Here is an 8,204-nt window from a genome sequence, read left to right on the forward strand (position 1 = left end):
GACCAAACTCAATTAGAAATATCATATCAAAAATTGGCAGCTTATTAGAAATTTTGAGAACAAGGAAACTAAGTAGAAGAGAACAATTCAAGTGAAGTCACATCAAAAGTGTGAGGAAAGTCGTTGTGATATTCAAAGATTAGTCGAATATCGGAATATATTACATGAATCGGAACTTGCCTTACCTTTCAAATATAACTCTTTGGCACCATCAGGTGGAATGCAGTAAAGATAAGCTAATACTTAAATGCATACATCCATATAAAGACTATACTTATCAAAGAACTCTAGTAGACAACTTTGTATGAAAACTATTCATGATAAAGCTGTGATTAGAACAACATATCACGTCAAATATACCATATCTTTATGTATAAACTTCCAAATCAGGAGAATCGTCGCTCTCCATTCGGCAAACCACACACTTAATAAAGAACGTCAATAAAGGAATTGGATTATCCGAAAAGATTGTAAATTTGCTTTATTACTGCGTATTTAAATGAATTCTTCTTTTCCTGAATGTTCTCTTTAGGGTTAGGTTAGGTTGATTTGGTCTTGGCTTGAGTTTGTATTATAATGAGTTGTTAACAGGTTGTTTTCGAGTTGCATTGCTTTGGGTTGGATTAACTTGCTATACAGTTGACTTACTTTATGATTGACATGAAGTCAGTGCCATTTGAACTGGGTTACCTTGAATTGGAGTTGGATTGGATTGCTTTAGGTTTAGATTCGGGTGTTTTGGAAATATGCTAGCACGATTTAGGTTGACTAGTTTGGGGAGATTCAGTTATCTCCCACAGTCTAGTGCAAGTCATAATACTGAAAGTTAATCGTTTCTGGCAACATACAGAAGTGCACAATTAATTTGGTGTGATGGTGATATAAAATTATTAATTTATTTTATTATTTTGTTAAATTTTATCGTGAACTTCTTTTTATAAATTCGATCAAAATAAATACCTATAATACGTTGTTTGATTAGTAATTTTATTGTAAGTGAGAGTTACTTTTTGAGTACAAAGGGTTAACATTAAACGGTGTAAATTTAAGAGCAATAAACTAATCTAATTGCGAATGGTGAAAATTGTAATTTAATCCACCAATGTTTGTTTAATCATAGATATCTATTATATTAGCTATCGTATCGAATTTTTATAATTTGCGCAAATTAGAACAGTGCCGTGTTTAATAAAGGTCGATAAAAAATCTATTGCGATATACAAGAATACAGAAGAATAATAATCAGTTTTTATGAAAAATTAATGTTTTCCGTGTACTTCTCTAACATAATTGATTAATTTTTACTTTTAGGACTCATGATAAGTCATGAGTCCTAAAAGTAAAAGCATGTGCTTTTATTTATTCTATAAAAAGAAGAATAGATCAACTTAAACAAAAAAATTCACTCTTTCTTTTGACTCAGAATATCAAAAAAATTATTTTAAAATAATTTAATATTTTTATGTACACTTACTTGTACGCAATGCTCATCCGGATTAGGTGTCAAAATATCGATTTTTAGAATTTATCAGAGTAAGATAAAAGAAGAACACAATTCTAATTTCAATTTCTATTTAACCAATAGAAATTATCATGAAGAGCAAATCAAAGAAATCAGAAAAACTGCTTTTTACTGTATACGAAGAAGTTCTAGAGCTGCTGTTCCAGTTTCTAATGAAATTACAAAAATCAGGGTTGAGAACCTGATCTTGTAAGAAGACTCTATGATATAATAAGAAATGTATAATTCAGAGGGTAAAACTTGAAAAATCATTGTATCAAACCATGTTATATTTGTCTTAATATCTGGCAGAAGATCGTATATCTGAGACATTGAAGATTGTAAACATTGCAATAAATGAATAAGACATATGCAGAAACCACACATGTACATTTTTAGTCCAAACGGGATAATGCCAGAAAATTGCTCTTTGAGTTTTAAGTTAAATGTACGGATTCTCCTGATCAAGAGATTTACATGTATGATAATTTGACGCCAATGGGTTAGAATTGTAGGGTAAATATACTTTCCTTATATTCCTTGTATTGAATAAAGTTTTTGTTCCAGTTGTAGGAAGGAATTAGAAGACTAACAGATCTTGCTATGCTGGAAAAATTGTCAAAATACCTGCAAGGTCTAAATTCGACTGCTATTAGGTTTGATGAAGATGTTTAACTTGCCACATCACCAATCGAGAACTTAACTATTTGAGATCACCTATGATTTATTTAGGTAAAAATATCCTACACACAAATAAATTTACAATAAAAGAAGTGCAAACAGAAGATATAATAAGGTTCAAAGAATGGCGACCAAAACTTTACAAAAAGAACTCTATATTTGAAAGTACACCACGTGGTGAAAAAGATCATTTCTTTTTAAGTACCTTTACGGCTAATACTTAACACATTAAAAACAGGGATATGTTTAAACTCCAACAGCCAAGAAACACATTTACAATTCAGAAAATAGAGAGTTATATTATCACACAATTGTATCAACGCCTATTTATTTTGATCTCAGGATATTTCTAGAATGAGGACTCCCACCTAAACAACCGTATAAAATAAATGGCCATCAATATTTTCTAAACTATGAAACTATGCCAACAAATTTGCCATTTATAAAATCTGCGAAAAAGCTAGTGTTGTAACTATAAATGATATTCGCAATCTATAATATCTGGAAATATAGATTATCACTTACATTGCAACGATGAATGAAAACCGTTATAACGCACACCACATGCGAAAATCATTTCGTCAAGGCGAATCTACTTTAAGCAACGTTCTATAACACAAACAAATCATTTACTACATCTTAAATGTCTTATATAACATCAATTTTATTTCTTCAACTTTATCATTTAAGTCAAAGAAATGTGTATTTATAAATGACATTGTAAAAGATATAAAATACTTTCAAACAATTTTATACTAGATCGTTCTCATTTTATGATTCATAAAAAAAAAACATAATCATCAATTAATTTTGGATTATTATTAAGAATACTAAAAATTCTTGGAATTAATGTGTAAACATTAAACAGTGTGGTTCAGAGATTAAATTAAATTTGATTAACGTTTCGGCGAAGTTGTATTTATCAAAATTTAACAAACAATGGGATCGTTGTTGGTGAACATAAATCAGAAATAAAGCTCGATGAAATTACGTACTTTTGGTTGATCGACGATGCGTTCCCATTCTTTGAAATCGAAAGTATAAACAAACTTCTTTTAAAATGTACATAAAATAAATATACAGAAAAAAATCTCTTTGATGATTATTATTCTCGATCGTCGTTTTGTTTCCAAAAACGTCTCAGTTTAAATATAGACTCAATCTTAAACATATAAACGTGGTGATGAGTGATGGTTACTTTGAGTGGTGGTCCAAAATTTTTTTTGTTAATTTTAATTAAGGTTGAAAATATAAAGCGTCTTTTTTATTTTAAAATATTTGTATGAGATGTTGTCCCTTTTTCGAAACTACTTTTAACATTAAATTGTTTTTATTTTCTTTTAATCTCTTGCTATAAAACCATCATCGATAATCAAGAGTTTACGAGGAAAGACATTTTAATGCAGCTTTACCCGTCAATCGTAAGATAAATCGATGAGCGGATGTTCATTGACTTCGGTCTATTTATTCTTTGATAATAGATCTATTCGTTATCTATTCAACATGTAACCACCAGCGCGTAACCATTCGGTTAAAACGAGATAGAGATACGTTACGAAACGTTTCTTGGATTGTATTCCCAGTTGGTCGGTTACTAACGATTTAAATATAAACATTGTTTCTCATCGGTTCCTAAACTATTCCTGGAAATGTCGTCGATTCCGCGACATTTGCTCCAACTTAATTACATTCCCATCCGCACTTTATCGTTGTGTCTCAACAACTTTACGTAATAATAGAGATATTGTGTTAATAATGTAACCGCAAAAAATTTAATTAAAACTTTTGGTGATTTTATTGCGGTCGATAACAACTTTATTTGTTTGATAACTGTAATTTAAAAATACTCGCCTTTTCAAATTTCATCCTTATTTTAAGTAAGAATAAAAAAGATGAAATGAAAATTCTTTCAAAGTAGGTGTATCGCTGGTTTTATTATCGATTAAGTGAGTCGAGCGATAATTGAGCATTCTGGCTTAGCTAAGATCACATTAACGTTGCCTCGAGCGAACGTCGTTTATAATAAATCATCTTATGTTAATGCTAGAATCTTAAAGTGTTTCACAATCATTTTTATTACATCTAATTTTCTTTATTTAATTCTAGGTTTCTACTACTAGGTTTGTTTGCATGAAGATGATTCTCATGAATACATACTATTTGTTGACTGTTGCAACGTTTAATCATACCCTAGGGATCAATGAAGAATTTGTAGCTCATTCTTAGATAGCACATAATATACCTCAGATAAATTCAACTCAGCTCAAAAAAACTTTGCTATCAGATAGTTAAGGTGTACAATGACTTATTAGCGCTTTCCCGTAATCAAAGATCAATAACCTCACTTAAAGTTTGTAACAAAATAAACAGTTATAAGTTTGGTTTTGTCTGTGAGTCAGAATATGAATAACTCTTCCTATGTGGTACTAATGCAGTGGTTATGACAGATAATTGTTGAGCAATATGTTTTTCCGTTAGCTTATAAAGGTGTCACAATAAGAGTACCCGATTTCAATTTTAGACAGTTCTTTCTGTACACGTGGCGGCTCTAAAATTTGACAGCTATCATCTGCTAATATTCCGATTATTAATTATAGATCGCTACACAAAGGTACATTCATCCGTACAATACTTAGCTAATTCTGGGTTAGCTGAACCAACAGACCACACACAGCGCTGTCAATTTGTTGAATGGATGCTGAAGCAAAATGAGGTGAATGCCGATTTTTCGTAAAATCATCTTCACCAAATTTAAGGGGTTCGAAGATCTACAGTTGATTTAACATAAGCAAATGACGCTGTAACTATAAACAAGCTACTGCAACATGATCACGGAGTTCTTTTGGCTTCGTCTGGACAGTATAGATCTAGACGATATGTTTTTTCAATAGGACAATGCACTATGGAGTTTCTCAAGCTCAACGACAAGATTTAATGTGTGACTCTGCAGAAACTCATCTACACTTTCATGAAAAGAGTCTTCAACATCAACATTTTGGAAAGAATTTTGAAAGTTCAGTACTCTGTTGGTTCGAAAATGATGAAAAGCTACATTTGCAGAGTGTTAGTGGTCGGTTTGTCGTCAAACTCCACTAAAAAACTTGAAAAGAAGAAAAGTTCAAAGAAAAATTGCATATTTAGACATTACATAATATGTTACTACATAAATGAGATGTTATTGCAGGATACGATTGCTTTTTACGGCAGTACAGGATCGATTGTTGTGAAGTATGCATGCAAAGAAAAAATAGCACAAAAAGATGAACTCCCCAGAAGAAGAAAGAAATGTTCTTATGCTTCTATACAGCCGATATAACAATTATAAATTAGTAGTTTTTGATTAAAAGCTTACCAGACACAAATTTAACAAAATGCAAACTTTGTTATCAAGACATGAGACTAAATGATGAACAGGGAATTTTACATTATGGTGTGAATTTTCATGACAGTTTACCATTGCAGTTATCAGTCAAAAAAGCATATTTTCTGTCTTTCTGCTACCGCTTAAGACATCAAAAGTTTATTATGGAGTTGCCAAAAGACGAAATTCAGACAACAAAGATGGACCAATCAATCCACATCATTATGAATCCTCATGGTGTTCTTGTATTCAGGAGAAAATAATTTATTGACAAATTGTAGCGTCCCAAATCCCTTGGCTAAACTCCATGCAGCTCGGATAGTTTATGTGAACCTAAGATATTTTCTTGAAGAGATGTGAAGCTGCTTCAATTTTAGACCGTCGAGTTCTTTTCTTTGCTAATCATTAATATTAGACAAATCGGCAAGACGGAAGTACATAAAAAAAATAAAACATTTCGCTATAGCTGATTACAATTGCCTTCAGTAAATAATCACCCCTAGAACCTACATTTTTATTTTTCTCGAGAAAGGATTTTATTAGTTTGCAAAACGCGTAAAAATATATTAATTAGAGTGTAACGTAGGATTCTTTGATATCATTCCAATTTCAAAATCTACCACAACAACTAATTCGTTGTATCAGGTTTCAAGTTTGCTGACCGCGCTCTATCAGAAAAGGCCATCATTTTTGCAGTAGTTTTGGATCGGAAGAATAATATTTGGAAGTATATTTGAAAATAATTTCATAACATACTTTAATCTTTAACCATCGTAGTCCGGGATCAGAGACGGCTGCTAATACCGGGAACATACGATTAAAACGTAAGAATAAAGCACAAATTGACCACCAAGCAGTTAATTTTTCATAAAATTGTTGCCATTTTTCTTTTAAATTAACTGAAGGTTTCAGACTTATAAGCACTTTCATTGTCTAATAGCTGAATTTAACGAGAAGATAGTAAAAGTAACCTTAATGAAAATAGAAAAGAATGATTAATGATTACCATCTTAATCATAATGCTTAAATTTTAGTTTAAAAAGGATAAGCGAATATCGAACATGATTCTATTAAAATTCAAACACATATTTTCTCGTGATAGATACACTTATTTGACTTTCAATGAGTCGGTTTACATAATATAATACAGCGGCAAAAGAAATAAATAAACGGTATTACTCGTACTAACTCCCATAATATATGAAGGTAAAATACTTATGGTGAATTTGCTATTCAAGACTCAAGATTGCAAACGTATTGAATGACAAACAAAACGGTTTCTTTTGTAGCCGCATTCCCTCTTTAAGGCATTCTTTGTTGCATAATACCCAGCAGAGACCGAACCGACCAAGCATCTGTCCCATTCATCAAGAAGGTCGACTTATACTCCATACTATAAAGAGTAGGTATGAATTGACCGTGCTACAAATATAATTTCTAGGAAATTGACGTTGCTTGGTTTTTTCGTCTTTACAAGATACATCTGCAATTTTGTTATTTAAGAAGAGAAGAGGTCCTATGACCATTCGCTACTGGAATTTTCTACCGCAAATCGTACTCGGCTTCTAAATTTATAAAACTATATTTGGAAACGGGTCTTGTATAAATCTAGTTACCATCGGAATTGTAACCTACTCGACGCGTAACGCTATAATCGGAAAAATCGTAAAAAAGACCGTCATAAATCCAATGGTATATGAACCCGCATCGTCCGTCTGGTCCTTGTACGTAAACAAAAAAATCTCTGCTGCCCGTTTTGAAAATAAGACCAATAAGTTTCAAATCCGGCGCGATTACAAAGAAAATTAAACATTTTTGAATATCGAATGATTAGTAAGGTAGAATAAAACGTGTTCTACTTACAATTTCATTTAGAAGTAGTGAGTTTTCAAAAGTCGTTCGGGAGCAGAACGGCACGAACGAACATCACAGACACCGCAACCAAGTTCAATGTATTCTTCGCAGCCGTCTGCGCGATGTTAAGCCCCGCCTACTAGATACATTAAAAACTGATGAAACTGCGACATCTAGTAGTAAAGTTCCGAACTTTATAAAGGTTGAAAAAGTCCATACTGTATAAGCAGAAAGAGGGTTCTGTATTGATCTTGCGATCAAAACCCCATAGTGTTAACTTATGCTCCTTGTTTATAGATATAATACATTTGATAAGATTTTTATCAAAATAATAGTAAGTAAGGTTATATACATCGTATTTGATTTATCAGTCTAAAATGAGTTCTACTCATTGATATTAAAATTCATTAAAATCAGTGTTGTTAAATACCCGGGTATTTATCTTCAAGGTTAAATTTCCTGGATATATACCCGGGGGTATTTACCCAAGATGGGTATTTAGAGGTATTTATCAAATTTAATTTAAATTGTGTTGATAGCAGTTTTGCATGCACTTCAAGAATGCAGAGTCGATTATCGATATACCAAACTTATTTATAATATCTACAAGAATGCTACAATGACTGTAAAATTGCATGAAAGTTCTGAAGTACTGATTGTGAGTAAAATAACTGCGATACACTGTTGAACCCAAATTGTTCATCACAGTCCTGGAGAGTGATTGGATTGGACCCAAAAAGGCATAAACATTGATGGCAAATGCTTTAGTAATTTGCGCTACGCGGACGATATAGTTCTTATTTCGGA

The 8,204-nt window shown here is 31.9% G+C and overlaps 1 protein-coding gene across 1 annotated transcript in view; it reads right to left on the reverse strand.

Moving 5' to 3' along the window:
* Positions 1–7,515, reverse strand: part of LOC111423848 (uncharacterized) — a 31,719-nt gene extending 24,204 nt beyond the window's left edge. Inside the window, exon 1 of the mRNA XM_023057230.2 lies at positions 7,407–7,515. The gene's annotated coding sequence lies outside the window, so the exon portion shown is untranslated. The remainder of the gene's footprint in view (positions 1–7,406) is intronic.
* Positions 7,516–8,204: the final 689 nt, after the last annotated feature.

The sequence above is a fragment of the Onthophagus taurus genome, chromosome 7 (genome assembly GCF_036711975.1).
Source record: "Onthophagus taurus isolate NC chromosome 7, IU_Otau_3.0, whole genome shotgun sequence".
Taxonomy (NCBI): domain Eukaryota; kingdom Metazoa; phylum Arthropoda; class Insecta; order Coleoptera; family Scarabaeidae; genus Onthophagus; species Onthophagus taurus.